Genomic DNA, 16287 nt, shown 5'->3' with positions numbered 1-16287 from the left:
CTAATGGCTTTCTGACTAATGGCTTTGTGTCGATTTCCTTGTAAAATCGCAGAATAAGAGAGACAGCCACAAAGCAACGAGTTGATTACGACACTGGAGCAGTGAGAAAGTTTAACCGAAGGCTCGGTGATGGAAGCGAGGCAGGCGGACGTCATTGACAGTGATCTTAAACGACTAGCAGCGCAGAGAAGTGACACGGGCTCCGCGGAGCAGTATGTCGCCGAGTTAGTGACGCGCGGCGCACACCGCCCAGAGGTCTTGGGTTCTGCCCGCTGCTAACAGTGGGACTTCCAAGCGGCGCCGCCCGCGGAAGCTCCAAGGCGCCACAGAAAGCAACGTTTAAACTGCTGTTTGTCAGTTTTGCGTAGTTTTCTCATCAAGTTAATACAAGTGGGGAGAGAGAGAGAGAGAGAGAGAGAGAGAGAGAGAGAGAGAGAGAGAGAGAGAGACTCACCCGTGTCGCCCTTGTTGGACACCCCGTCCCTCATGGCAGGCCATCACACATGGCGGGGACACCTGCAACATACAACACACACTCACACCGCTGCTCACACCACACCACACTACACTACACTAGAGAACACACTACACTACACTAGAGCGCGTTTAAAATTAGTTGCGACTGTTGACAATCAGTACGCAGGTCAGATAACATAATACACTACTGGCCATTAAAATTGCTACACCAAGAAGAAATGCAGATGATAAACGGGTATTCATTGGACAAATATATTATACTAGAACTCAGATGTAACTACATTTTCACGCAATTTGGGTGCATAGATCCTGACAAATCAGTACCCAGAACAACCACCTCTGGCCGTAATAACGGCCTCCATACGCCTGGGCATTGAGTCAAACAGAGCTCGGATGGCGTGTACAGGTACAGCTGCCCGTGCAGCTTCAACACGATACCACAGTTAATCGAGAGTAGTGAGTGGCGTATTGCGACGAGCCAGTTGCTCGACCACCATTCACCAGACGGTTTCAGTTGGTGAGAGATCTGGTGAATGTGCTGGCCAGGGCAGCAGTCGAACATTTTCTGTATCCACAAAGGCCCGTACAGGACCTGCAACATGCGGTCGTGCATTATCCTGCTGAAATGTAGAGTTTCGCAGGGATCGAATGTAGGGTAGAGCCACGGGCCGTAACACATCTGAAATGTAACGTCCACTGTTCAAAGAGCCGTCAATGCGAACGAGAGGTGACCGAGACGTGTAACCAATGGCTCCCCATACCATCACGCTGGGTGATACGCCAGTATGGCGTCGACGAATACACGCTTCCAATGTGCGTTCACGGCGATGTCGCCAAACACGGATGCGACCACCGTGATGCTGTAAACAGAACCTGGATTCGTCCGAAAAAATGACGCTTCGCCATTTGTACACCCAGGTTCGTCGTCGAGTACACCATCGCAGGCGCTCCTGTCTGTGATGCAGCGTCAAGGGTAACCGCAGCCACGGTCTCCGAGCTGATAGTCCGTGCTGCTGCAAACGTCGTCGAAGTTCGTGCAGATGGTTGTTGTCTTGCAAACGTCCCCATCTGTTGACTCGGGGATCGAGACGTGGCTGCACGATCCGTTACAGCCGTGCGGGTAAGATGTCATCTCGACTGCTAGTGATACGAGGCCGTTGGGATCCAGCACGGCGCTCCGTATTACCCTCCTGAACCCACCGATTCCATATTCTGCTAACAGTCATTGGATCTCGACCGACGCGAGCAGCAATGTCGCGATACGATAAACCGCAATCGCGATAGACTACGATCCGACCTTTATCAAAGTCGGAAACGTGATGGTACGCATTTCTCCTCTTTACACGAGGCATCACAACAACGTTTCACCAGGCAACGCCGGTCAACTGCTGTTTGTGTATGAGAAATAGGTTTGAAACTTTGCCGGCCGTGGTGGCCGTGCGGTTCTAGGCGCTGCAGTCCGAAACCGCGGGACTGCTACGGTCGCAGGTTCGAATCCTGCCTCGGGCATGGATGTGTGTGATGTCCTTAGGTTAGTTAGGTTTAAGTAGTTCTAAGTTCTAGGGGACTGATGACCTAAGATGTTAAGTCCCATAGTGCTCAGAGCCATTTGAACCATTTGGAAACTTTCCTCGTGTGAATGCTCTGAAAAGCTAATCATTTGCATATCACAGCATTTTCTTCCTGTCGGTTAAATTTCGCGTTTGTAGCACGTCATCTTCGTGGTGTAGCAATTTTAATGGCCAGTAGTGTAGTTACGATTTTTTTTAATCCAATGGTTCTTTTTGAAACACTCTGCATATATAGTGTTCCTCCTCCTACTCCTCCACAATTTCCATGCACTTTTGGAGTACCAAAGTAACATATTTTCGGACATAACTGCGCTGCGTGTTTTGCCTTTGCTACCTCTGCTAACATTGTCGCGCCGCGCCTATGATAGTGAAACGTTCCTCGCGCGAATGAACCACACAATTCCGCTTCCGTCTAGGAGAAACTGTAGTACCCACATACGTCCCAAGAAACAGTAAAAACAAATTCAAACCTTTTCGAAACTTTTTCTTCTCGCTTTAAACACCCCCCCCCCCCCCCGCGACGACATACCACACGCACGCAAAAAGTGTAAATGGAAAAAGGTGGTCGCTTACTCCAAGTTCCGCGCTATACGCGACGTTTTATGTCATTGCGTCACTGTTGCTGACTCTATTGACCAGAGATTGTGCACACGTTATCGACATGAGTTTCTAAAGCCAACTTGTACGAGACACAGATTGGGAGATACGGCGTGATAAAAATTGAGTAGCGCCAAAGATGACTTTTCTTAAAAGGTTAAATATTTCTGTATTTCAGTAGCACAAAAACGTTACTGATTTTTTAATATTTTTATTTATTTAAGAAAAGGAAGGTAGCGCATTTTTGTCAACACATTGCAAAGTTAATGTATGACCTTTATGGCTGAGACTTGCGCCGTACTTGCTTTCACTATTCTCGTCTTATTCTTCATTTGTCTGCAGGCTAATGAAAACGCAAAAATCCATATTGTTTTCCTTTCGTAGTTTGACGGAACTGTAACGGACAAAAAGTTCCTAAAAGGTTTGACATTAGAAGCGAAGTTTGTTGGAAGTCACTATTCTCTCACACTCCGTGGGCCGCACGATGGATACACAGTTTCCAACCATAATACTTGGCTTATTCTGTTAAAACTTTAACGTAAGATTAGGCCAGTTAATTAATTATATGACTTAATGGTTAGATTATGAAAGCATTCGAAATTTTTAAATTCGGTCAATAATTATATGAAATAGAGAATACGACATTTTTGTTCCACCTGAGAGCCATTGGGCAGACAACCTCCAACTGGAACTTGTGACCGTCTCAGCCACCTAGTAACACAGGTACTCTGACTTTCATGTGGTTAGTAATCAAAGACTATAAGGCTATTTATTAAAGAAAATTGCCATTCTGTTTCACAGCAAAATACAGGGTGTCGCACGAGGAATATTTAACATTACAGAAACCGTCATTTGAACCAAAAATGTTTGATGAACATGGTCTTTAGAACGCATAATTTAAGAGCTGGGGCCACTTTTCAGCAGAAGAAACGTCTTTCACAGTAGCTAAGATGAAGTACTCATAGCTCTCAAGACACGCGCATAGAGGCTTTAATTTTTGTTTATTTTCCGAGTACGAAGAACACTATAATACAGTGTTATAAAAACTGCACTCTAATATTAATTACAGGGAATTTCATACTTTATGAGGTCCAGTGTTCAGCACTGCTATTCTCCGCAAACAAGTCTCCCACGTCACAGCGACGTGTGGGTTGCGCTGAACGCGGAACCTGTGGGACTCGCTTCATCTGGCTGCGTCAACGGCAAGCCGTGCAGGCCCGTCTGCCTGTGACCTTTCTCAGACGATTTTAAGGAATTGTTCGGGAATAAACTCTGATTCTCGCGCACCTTGTAGCTTTATTCGTCAACTTCACGACGAAATTCCAAGAGTTTGTAGTGAAAAATGTGGGTCGCTATAAATTTGCGTTTGGTGCGTGTTAGGTCATATGTAGCTGGGTATTAAATTTAGATAAAACATTGAACTACTGTTTAAACTTGGCAGGATATCGCTCTCTGTCTATAATGTGGAGAAAATGGGATGTATGTAAAGGGCTCCGTCACGAACGCACGCGTTTGTGAAAAAGCCAGAATAAAATATTCATAAATCCTTCGTATCTGTTAAAGGGTCTGAGATAACGAAACAAGCTTTTAGCATATGATTGGACACAAAGAGGGGTGTGGTTTCCCATGTGAGTGATATGCGAAACTCCATATCTAACGCATTATTCGAGCAACTACACTTTTTTGGATGAAATAATGTGACATTTAAAGATCATTGTAATACTGAGAATGGGCTTTCTCTTAAGTTTCAAAAATTGTGCAAATGGCTCTGAGCACTATGGGACTCAACTTCTGAGGTCATCAGTCCCCAAAACTTAGAACTACGTAAAACTAACTAACCTAAGGACATCACACACATCCATGCCCGAGGCAGGATTCGAACCTCCGACCGTAGCAGTCGCGCGGCTCCAGACTGTAGCGCCTAGAATCGCTCGGCCACCTCGGCCGGCTTTCTCCTAAGTATTCACCTGTCTTGCCCTCAGTTGTTAGTTTAATAAATGCACTGTTTTAGGATTCTGTCACACTTTCAACTGCATTAGAATGGTACTGAGATGAGCTGTGTTCGGATCGCATTTTCATCCGGAAAGAAAGTTCACTGAAGGTTGTTCGATAGAACCGAAAAGGTGAGACTCCGAGGGCGCATGATCAGGTGAATGAGGTGGGTGCGGAATGACTTCCCAACCCAGCTCCTGTACAGTGGCTTTTGCGAGTACAGCAGAATATCCTCAAGTAGCATCACGTCCCCTGTCATCGCTCTCACACTGTTCCTGCAGGACGCCTCCGTTGTTGACAGTAAATGTCAGCAGTGATGTTCACACCTCGGGGAAGCAATTCGTAGAACAGCACCCTGTCGTTGTTCCACCAGACGCATGGTGACGTCTTGTGTGGATCCGCGCAGGTCCTCGTACGGGAAGTTGCTGCTTTCTTTGGGTTCAATCATTCCTTTCCGTTCTCTTCTTTTCTTTCTAGTAGCGGAAAGGCACCATTTCTCGTCAGCAGTAACGATACACGATAGGCTTGGGCGGTGTTTTGCATCAGCCGTCTGATAAGGAGCAAGCAGATGCACATATGGACACCCTCCAATTTCCGTCATTTTGGCCTTTAGCGTTCGGTACCCCCTTGGATGCGACTGTCGCACGATTGTGTAGTGATGAGAATTCATCACATCTGCCAGTTCTCTAGTAGAGTGACGTGGATCATTGTGGATTAATGCGTTTAAACGATCTTCGTCGAACCGCCGAATGTGGAGAGTCACTGATGTCACAACAATCTTCCATGAATTTTGGTAAACATTTTTGGAAAACAGTCAACTCTGCGTAGCAGCGAGGAGAGCTCCGCCTACCATCCTAAGGGAGCCATGGGTCTGATGATGGTTTTGTAAAAAGAACCGAAACCGGTTACCTATATCATTAAAACATAAATGATGTGATCAAGACGGAACTTTAATCAAAATATAATCCTCCATGAAACGAGAAAACCATTTCCTTGTCTTGCTCTGTCCAGTGGCCACTTTCCCCATTCACGACGCAAATGTTTCTTGCCGCCTCCTCCGCTGTCACGCCCTCTGTTCAACTCAAATAGCAGAATATGTCGCAAGTGTTATCATTTCTCCACTCGACACTCCACTTTCTACCATCCAAAGCTCCACTCACTATCCTCAAACGACGATATGACAAAATGTGACCACCTCAAAGATCAACAGTGAACTACGTATAAGAAAACGACAATCGATAAATAAACCCACAGAAACCCGAATACCAACATGCAACAAAATAGCTACGAACTTAAGCACCGTTCTAGTATTAATCGCCGCTTACACAATTTGTCGGGTATGAGCAGCGCAGAAGTGGACGAGATGTGCAAGCGCCAGATTTCCACCTGGTGGCCAAAATTGGAACTATTTTTTTCCAGAGTGTAAATCGGTTCCGCATTAACGCATTAGAATATCTACGAAGTTTCACTACCATATGATTATTACACCTCAGTGTTACTTATAATCCGTCTTGATTGCAAAAATGCTTAATCACATGACCGGTATCAGTTGCTCTAGAACCATCCTCACATCTGCAATTTTGGTTACAAGAGTAACCCGTCCACACACAGCAACCTTCACATGCTGCGTCACATCGGAAATTGCACATCTGAAGATGGTTCTAGAGGAACCGAAACCGGTCATGTGAATAAACATTTTTGCAATCAAGACGGATTATAAGTAACATTGTATAACCAGTGACTGCGTTATCCCTTCAGACATTATGTCTCTTTTTGCTTCGAATGGTCGTTCCTGTCGTATCGATGAATACTAACCATTCCTCTTGGGACACTCTGTATAGCATTCAAGTGCAAATAAAAAAAAAAATGGGGTGCGTACTGCGATAATCGAACGAGTAATCAAACTGTGGAGTTACAGTTGCCTGTTTTAAATACTCAAGTTTACTTAGTGTGATTCGAAAGTCGTCAAAGTAGATTTTTCTTGCGTTTTCCGAGTAGCGCGTAGCAGTGCTTCAGGAAACGGTTGTCCAGGTGATCCGGCCTTGTAGGCGCACAGCACGCCTGGCTGGATAGGCCGCACCGCACGACCCGCCCTCTTTGCAGAGTTGCCTGACTCCCAGGCGCATGCAGTAACCAACACAGACTCAAAGGAAGGCCTCGGCGCTTGTTGGTGACGTCACGTCAGCTAGGCACGGCGAACGCCAGGTCTGTTGCAGGCGTACTCATAATGGTGGTGTCTCCCTCTCTGACATAGGGAAATGTGAAACTATTGGTGCTAGTTGACCGACACACATTGTTCTGAGAGATTTATGCAATCAATTAATTGTGGAGTTAATTACACTTCTTAACAAATAGCGTACTCCTGAACTTAAATTTCCACCTGTTTTAAGGGTTGACATACAAAAACAACTTCATGGTCCAGCAGCAACAGAATTCGTGCTTCTTTACCTTATTTGTAAATCTGAGGAAGTTACGTTTGTAGTGGGTTGCTTTTACAAGAAACTGTGAACATATTGGTGCTCTCCTTTAGGTATCTTGGTTGAATATATGGTGAGGAGCACTGAATGTTAATGAAATATCTTGCGATTGTACACGTTGGGGGAGGGGGTGAGGGACAGAAGAAGGGGCAAAAGAGAGATACTTGTTTTATCAAATAAAATTTTTTTATCTTATAAAGTTTCTCCTTTCAGTTGCAACAGGGGAATATTTATCTTTTCTAATGTGCATGTTTAAAAAAAGTTTAAGCTCAGCAGTATTTTCCATGTATGAAGCTATTTTGTTTCCTGTTTAGAATTCCTTTCCTTGAAAACGACTGTAATCTAATGACTGGCAACAGTTTGACATTTACACATGTAAATTAGTTCACATTTCCAGTGACGATGTCAAACGAACATAAGTAAATAAATAAAAGAAACGAGTTCATTGTAAGGGGGTTGGGGTAAGTTTCGATAGCAAAATCGTTCAATTAAATATAGTTACTTGAATGTCAAATTTCCGAAGCTTGCAATGAGGCAAAGCATCTTCTCATATTGATCTACGCTTGTTTCGACAGGATTCAGTAATACAGAACTATGATCTTCATTTGTAGCTTTACGACAGTAAGAAAATCTTTCGTCTAAATAAAACTGCAGAATCCAAAACAATACCAAACATTTTGTCCATAAATAAGAGATTCATAGTGATAAGTGCGCCCAGGCGTTTCTGCCTGCAACAGACCTGGCGTTCGCCGTGCCTAGCTGAAATCACAAAATTACAGCAACGCAGCATGAACCTTTCTTGCTCATTGTCCCAGCTGCATTACCAAGCAGGGTCCCTTCCTTTTCCGGAATGAACCCGAGTGTCGTTGAAATTCAAACGCCAGCATTAAAGTAATATCATTCGATTTCACTGCTTTAATTTCAAAGTTCCGTTAAGGTATTCATAGCTGCCTACAATATTTAGATTACACAGGCACAAATTAAGAGTGCGAGTTTTGTTACCGTATTTTAGCTTACCTGTGACTGCAGCTCAGCTTGGTACATACTAATTTTACTATTGTTAATTGTTCAGAATCATTTAATTCAAGTTCAAAGTTAAATCTCTTATTTCTAAATTGCGTAGATTCAAGTAGCTTCTGAAATGATTGTTGAGGTAGCCCAAGACTAACCTTATTTTACTGAATTTCGATGTGCTTCAGAAACAAAGCTCACTATTAACTTCAGTCACTAAACTAACTTTCAATTTTCCGGTTTTATTAATTCTTTTGCTAAATTATGTCAGAGTGTAGCGAAATTTATTACTTCTGACAAACTTTCAGTTTTCACACTACACATGTCAACCTTCAGTTGCCACACTTCTAGTGCTAATTATATGTGTAATAACCTTTCTTTTTCAGTTACTATAGTAATTGTCCATAGGACTGGCGACCGTAATTTCACCCAAATCTCAAATATCTAATTACCGCTAGTGAGTTGTTAACGTGACGGCCGCACATTTACTTTCTTTATTAACTTTACCCCTTTTCAAAATTAATTTCCACCACTTTCATTTGCATTTTTCCTTTCATTTAGATGTAACCCTTTCCTTCCTCTTTACCGACAGATTAACTTCGGTGACGATTGCTTTTCCCAAATTTCCATTAGGTACACGCGGTTTAATTTTCCACTGTCACTAAGGTCGATAAGTGAGGGGGAGGTTACAGGAGGACAACACGAGATAACCAACACAGCCTACAAACGCTGTGTCATTGTTTTCTGGCGCTGATAGTCACCATTCAGGATACAACAGGACACACTTAGAGCCACAATGCGAAACTGTCACATTCATATTATTTGGCATGCCAAGTGAACTTTTGTTGACGAAGTAATGAGAATGGGGTAGGAAAACAACAATTCAGTTGTCTGTATTTAAGTGAACGTCAGATGCGTGCAGCTATAGTCCGATTAAAATTACTTGATAGTTGGCGTCTGTTACTTGCCGCTACGGTGTTGCCACATCACCTGCCGGCCATCGCTCGGTGACAGGCGACACAGAAATCACGGCGGGTCACTCCACAGTGCTGTGAATGTTGGAAGGGGGGCAGCCGCGAGATGTGACGGAAACTCGAGATGCTCCATCGAGAGCTCATTTTAAGAGACTGAACTGCGGCAGACGACACGTTGTGTATCCCTGAATATAAACTCCTGCCCTAAGCCAACGACATTATCGTGTTGTGCAATACATACCAGAAAACGGCGGTCAGCAAGCTGCGACAGAACTAAAATCACGATGGCTTTGTTTACGGCAATTACAGTTAACCTCTACGAGCAAACTTAGAGACAAAGAAACTTCAGTTTCGACGTTAAAATTAAACTGTGATTTCTCGCTGTCAATGTTTACCTGAAAACACCGTCACACTTCCAGCTACACGAGCTGCCGCGTTAGTAACCGACGGCCAGTCCTGGTAGCTATTTGGCTGCAGATTCCAAACGAAAAAATAATGAAAACGAAGCGGGAAAGAAACAGAAATTAAAAAATTACATTTAAACCAATTCACTGATTAAGAGAATTATGTGACACTTTTGAGATTTAAAAATAAAATAAAATCGATGCACTTAACAAGTTTCGAACCCACAACCATTTACATGTCAAGTTAATACGCTAACCATGACACTACGCCACAGCACAGGTCAAGCAGTTATATTTACGACTGTGGTGACTCAATCGCCAACTGTCAATTGCAGTTTTCAAAACTTCGGCTTCACGCAGTGTCGTGTGCAGTTCATCTAATGTAAGCCGCTCTCTGTGACTATGATAACTGCACAAATGGTGCCGAATGGCTTCTTCTGCGGGCTTATCCAGTAGTGTTCGGTTAGTGCTGCGTATGAAAAGTGTGTAGTTCGTCAGCACGGTTTTGTGTGTGTGTGTGTGTGTGTGTGTGTGTGTGTGTGTGTGTGTGTGTGTGTGTGTAGACGTGCTTGTCAAGTGAGATGCAATACGAAGTAAAAGTGTCAGACGCACTATTCTGGATCCAAAAACACCAAGAAAGAATGCCGTACAAGAAATTTGAAGTGAATTCACCAATTGTTTTGTGCACTTTGGCAACAGCGAACGGTTCGTGCGTGGCGTTGAGCGCTCTGATCGAAGGAAACCAGCTCCAACGCGTGAAACATCAACTGCCAACTAATTTTAATCGGACTACAGTGCACTCAACACTTAACTGCAGTTCCAGCTTTCCTTAGCACCGTTCCAAAATCTTTCCAGATACGTCGCTTGACGCAACTGCTATCGTCTCCTTGCAATTGGGTAGGAAACTTAGCGTCAGCGTACTAATTACGGACAACCAACATAACCCGAAGAACAATCTTCTTTTTAGCAACTGGATACATGTACGTTAGAAATTGCTCCGTATTTCACTAGAAGGTATATCGTAAAATTTCTGATGTCTGCAGTGACATATACGAGAGGCTTCCGGGATTTCAGTGGCAATAAAAAACGATGAATGAAATCTGAACTAAGGGCTACTTCATAGAATGTGCTGTGTAATTATGAGGGCCGTTCAGTAAGTAATGCAACATATTTTTTCCCCGTCTATTTCGGTTGAAAAAAATTCGGAATTTGTTGTCGGACATGGTGGAATAAACGCTTCAGCCGCTACGTGGAGGCGCTGTAAGTAGCTTTCAAAATGGCGTCTCTAACGGAGGAGCGTTCAAAGCAGACAGCTGTAGCAGTCACTGAGTTTCTTTCGGTGGAAAAACAGAGCATCGCTGATAATCGTAGCTCTGCGGCGACCTGTCAGTGAACAAAAGCACGTTGACTCGTTGGGCGAGCATCGCTGATAATCGTAGCTCTGCGGCGACCTGTCAGTGAACAAAAGCACGTTGACTCGTTGGGCGAGCATCGCTGATAATCGTAGCTCTGCGGCGACCTGTCAGTGAACAAAAGCACGTTGACTCGTTGGGCGAGCGTCGCAGATATTCATAGATCTGCGGCGACCTGTCAGTGAACAAAAGCACATTGACTCGTTGGGCGAGCATCGCTGATAATCATAGATCTGCGGCGACCTGTCAGTGAACAAAAGCACGTTGACTCATTGGGCGAGCATCGCAGATAATCATAGATCTGCGGCGACCTGTCAGTGAACAAAAGCACGTTGACTCGTTGGGCGAGCGTCGCACATAATCGTAGATCTGCGGCGACCTGTCAGTGAACAAAAGCACGTTGACTCGTTGGGCGAGCATCGCAGATAATCATAGATCTGCGGCGACCTGTCAGTGAACAAAAGCACGTTGACTCGTTGGGCGAGCATCGCAGATAATCATAGATCTGCGGCGACCTGTCAGTGAACAAAAGCACGTTGAGTCGTTGGCTGAGCATTGCAGATAATCACAGATCTGCGGCGACCTGTCAGTGAACAAAAGCACGTTGACTCGTTGGGCGAGCGTCGCACATAATCGTAGATCTGCGGCGACCTGTCAGTGAACAAAAGCACGTTGACTCGTTGGGCGAGCGTCGCACATAATCGTAGATCTGCGGCGACCTGTCAGTGAACAAAAGGACGTTGACTCGTTGGGCGAGCATCGCTGATAATCGTAGCTCTGCGGCGACCTGTCAGTGAACAAAAGCACGTTGACTCGTTGGGCGAAGAGTCAGCTTTCATCCTATCTCCAGCGCACACAGCAGTGACTCCTGCAGTGTTGCAACGTGCGCACACTCCCAACCCAGGTCATCATCGACGGACCACGATCAGATACGTCCGCTGTTCAAGTGAACGTCTCTGTTCGTAATGCTGACACACCAGTCCACCAGCTGGGGTACTCAAGGGTGTGAGCTATCCTCAGGATATTAAAGAAGTCACTTGAGCGTGTTCGCCGCTACAAAATTACAAACGAACTTCTCGTCGTCAGTGACAACGAGAAGCCTTCCCCAGCCACCCTGTAGCCCGGATCGCGCAACTTCAGACTTCCACCTGCATTGCCCAATGAAGGAGGCCCTCCGCAAGATGCAGTACGCGGGTGACGGGGATATTATTCATGCAGCAAGACGTTGGATTCGACATCTAACACTGGATTTTCTTAATACTGTGTATTGTAGAACTTTATTTTATGAACTTCTTATATGCTACCAGTTTCGGCATTACATTGGTGGCATCATCAGACCCCACACGTCATACTCGTAACAACGCTATACACAGAAGGAGCAGTATAACTGGATCCGTGAAAAATCGCAATCCAACAGCTCTTGGTGGCCAGCATAGCGATTTGATTCACAGATACAGTTATACGGCTCCTGTGTATAGCGTTGTTACGACTATGTCGTGTGGGGCCTGATGATGGCATCAATGTAATGCCGAAACTGGTAGCATATAAGAAGTTCATAAAATAAAGTTCTACAATACATACGGCTGTTGGTGAATTACTGTATCAAGAAATACATGCCAGCCGTTGTCCCACAGTCCATAATGGATAAACAAAGACTAAATCTGCAGTAGAAGTGGTACCGCGCGGAGTAGGGTTCCTCCCAAGAAGGCTGTGCAAGGCCGTCGCTCTCATCATGTTGAAAAATATGGTTTTTGCAGCCAAAAGAGTGGGGAATATAATGGTGTCCTGGAATCCTGAATAAAACCAACTGGCTTTCAAAAAACAATGTGTCGCATTACCCATTGCACGGCCCTCGTAGTTAACAAAAAAAAAATGGTTTAAATGGCTCTGAGCACTATGGGACTCAACTTCTGAGGTCATTAGTCCCCTAAAACTTAGAACTAGTTAAACCTAACTAATCTAAGGACATCACAAACGTCCATGCCCGAGGCAGGATTCGAATCTGCGACCGTAGCGGTCTTGCGGTTCCAGACTGCAGCGCCTTTAACCGCACGGCCACTTCGGCCGGCTCGTAGTTAACAGGGCAGACATTGTCACCCCACGTAAACGACTTTTATTTATCACCAAAAAACTCTGGCATAATATCAACACTTTAGCAATTACGTATACCACGAACGTAATCAACCAGAATGATAAGGCCTTTCGAACATTTTTAATTTTAATTACAATAATTGATACATATTCGGATTTGTTGACTTTCAACGAAATTACTGACTAATAAAATTGAATACAAAACTTATTCACTGTACTTTTCGGTGATACGTGCATCTGATGAATTTGTCTTCTTTGTACGTCCAAAGTTCGACCTATGAATGCTTCCGCAATGTTTTACTCATCATTTCTTTTTTCTGCTTCGGCATTTGTGCTCTGGACTTCCTGGATCCCACAATCTCCTTGATATCTGTCTTGTACTCGGGTCACTCCATCGTTCACGCAACTCGTGTCAACAACAGAAGTAGACGAGTCAGCAAACGACAGTTTTGTGTAGTGGGAGCGCAGAAGCGAGGTGGGGACGCGAACTTTCTTTGGTGTTCCGCTAAAGGACCGAGAACCAGCGGAAACCACGCAACATACTTATCTCTCTCTCTCTCTCTCTCTCTCTCTCTCTCTCTCTCTCTCTCTCTCTCTCTCTCACTTGCCTGCCGTTTACAACAGACAGCGTGTGGAGTGAGCCCACCAGAGCACAGTGGCGACGCTGCAAAGTGTTCGCCATCCCTGCCTGCGCAGAACATCCCCTCAGTTGCACCTCGCGAATGAGACACGAACTCGTCGGTAAAGGAGATGACAGACTGAGATTAATTGGAAGAATCTTAAGGCAATGCAATCCGAAAACAAAGGAAGTAGGTTACAGTACACTTGTTCGCCCACTGCTCGAATACTGCTCAGCAGTGTGGGATCCGTACCAGATAGGGTCGATACAAGAGATAGAGAAGATCGGACGGAGAGCAGCGCGCTTCGTTACAGGATCATTTAGTAATCGCGAAAGCGTTACGGAGATGGCAGATAAACTCCACTGGAAGACTCTGCAGGAGAGACGCTCAGTAGCTCGGTACGGGCTTTTGTTGGAGTTTCGAGAACATACCTTCACAGAGGAGTCAAGCAGTATATTGCTCCCACCTACGTATATGTCGCGGAGAGACCGTGAGGATAAAATCAGAGAGATTAGAGCCCACACAGAGGCATACCGGCAATCATTCTTTCCACGAACGATACGAGACTGGAATAGAAGGGAGAACGGATAGAGGTACTCAAAGTACTTTCCGCCACACACCATCAGGTGGCTTGCGGAGTATGGATGTAGATGTAGAACTGAACAGAGAGCAGTGAGGCAAAAGCTGAAACGCTTAACTCCGTTTTCAAATGTTCGTTTACCCGGGAGAACTGCCCAATTTAATCCTCGTATCACTCAAAATACCAGTCACATTAGTGATCGTGTCACTGGTCGAGAAGCAGCTGAAATCGTTAAAACTGAAAGGAGCTCCGCAGCCAGATATAATCCCTGTCAGAATGTGCGGCTGAGTCAGCGGCTCTTGTAACTACAATCTGCCGTACATTCCCCGGAAAAAAACACCACGCCCAGTTCTTGGAAAAAGGCACAGGTCAACCTGTCTACAAGAAGGGCAACAGAAATGATACAGAAAACTACCACCCAATATTGTTGACAATCTATTTCTGTAGAATCTTAGAACATATTGTGAGCTCAGACATAATGAAGTACAGAATGAGATTTTCACTCTGCAGCGTAGTGTGCCTGATATCAAATATCCTGGCAGATTATAACTGTACGCCAGACCGAGACCCGAACTCGGGACCTTTGCCTTTCGCGGGCAAGTGCTCTACCGTCTGAGCCACCGAAGCACGACTCACGCCCGGTACTCACAGCTTTACTTCTGCCAGTAACTCGTCTCCTGCCTTCGAAACTTCACAGAAGCTGTTCTGCGAACCTTGCAGAACTAGCACTCCTCGAAGAAAGGATATTGCGGAGACATGGCTTAGCCACAGTCTCGGGGATGTTTCCAGAATCAGAATTTCACCCTACAGCGGAGTGTGCGCTGATATGAAACTTCCTGGCAGATTAAAACTGTGTGCCGGACCGAGTCTTGAACTCGGAACCTTTGCCTTTCTTCCAGGAGTGCTAGTTCTGCAAAGCTCGCAGGAGAGCTTCTGCAAAGTTTGGAAGGTAGGAGACGAGGTACTGGCAGAAGTAAAGCTGTGAGGACGGGGCGTGAGTCGTGCTTGGGTAGCGCAGTCGGTAGAGCACTTGCCCGCGAAAGGCAAAGGTTCCGAGTTCGAGTCTCGGTCGGGCACACAGTTTTAATCTGCCAGGAAGTTTTATAAGGAAGTACCTTGAACAGAATGATCTTCTCAATGTCGCCGGCCGAGGTGGTCTCGCGGTTCTAGGCGCGCAGTCCGGAACCGCGCGACTGCTACGGTCGCAGGTTCGAATCCTGCCTCGGGCATGGATGTGTGTGATGTCCTTAGGTTAGTTAGGTTTAAGTAGTTCTAAGTGACTGATGACTTCACATGTTATGTCCCATGGTGCTCACAAGGGAACCTTCCCATCGCACCCCCCCCCCCCCCCCCCCCTCAGATTTAGTTATAAGTTGGCACAGTGGATAGGCCTTGAAAAACTGAACACAGATCAATCGAGAAAACAGGAAGAAGTTGCGTGGAACTATGAAAAAATAAGCAAAATATACAAACTGAGTAGTCCATGCGCAAGACAGGCAACATCAAGGATAGTGTGAGCTCAGGAGTGCCGTGGTCAGCGTGACCAGGCGCAGAACGAGAGGTCCTCGGTTCAAGTCTTCCCTTGAGTGAAAAGTTTATTTTTTTATTTTTAGTTTATGTGACAAACTCTTATGTTTTCATCACTTTTTTGGGAGTGATTATCACATCCACAAGAAAACCTAAATCGGGCAAGGCAGAAGAATCTTTTTATCCATTCGCCAAGTGTACAAGTTAGGTGGGTCAACAACATATTCCTGTCATGTGACGCACATGCCGTCACCGGTGTCGTATACAATATATCAGACGTGTTTTCCTGTGGAGGAATCGGTTGACCTATGACCTTGCGATCAAATGTTTTTGGTTCCCATTGGAGAGGCACGTCCTTCCGTCTACTAATCGCACGGTTTTGCGGTGCGGTCGCAAAACACAGACACTAAACTTGTTACAGTGAACAGAAACATCAACGAACGAACGGACAGATCATAACTTTGCGAAAATAAACTATTCACTCGAGGGAAGACTTGAACCAAGGACCTCTCGTTCCGCAGCTGCTCACGCTAACCACGGGACCACGGCGCCCC

The 16287-nt window shown here is 45.2% G+C and overlaps 1 long non-coding RNA gene across 1 annotated transcript in view; it reads right to left on the bottom strand.

Annotated features, from left to right (window-relative positions):
* Positions 1 to 520, bottom strand: part of LOC126108662 (uncharacterized) — a 45791-nt gene extending 45271 nt beyond the window's left edge. The window contains exon 1 of the long non-coding RNA XR_007523589.1: positions 455 to 520. This is a non-coding gene — a long non-coding RNA (uncharacterized LOC126108662). The remainder of the gene's footprint in view (positions 1 to 454) is intronic.
* Positions 521 to 16287: the final 15767 nt, after the last annotated feature.

This window comes from Schistocerca cancellata, chromosome 11, assembly GCF_023864275.1.
Source record: "Schistocerca cancellata isolate TAMUIC-IGC-003103 chromosome 11, iqSchCanc2.1, whole genome shotgun sequence".
NCBI classification, from domain to species: Eukaryota; Metazoa; Arthropoda; class Insecta; order Orthoptera; family Acrididae; genus Schistocerca; species Schistocerca cancellata.
The sequence above is the reverse complement of the archived record's forward strand: the minus strand, read 5'-3'. Positions and strand labels throughout refer to the sequence as shown.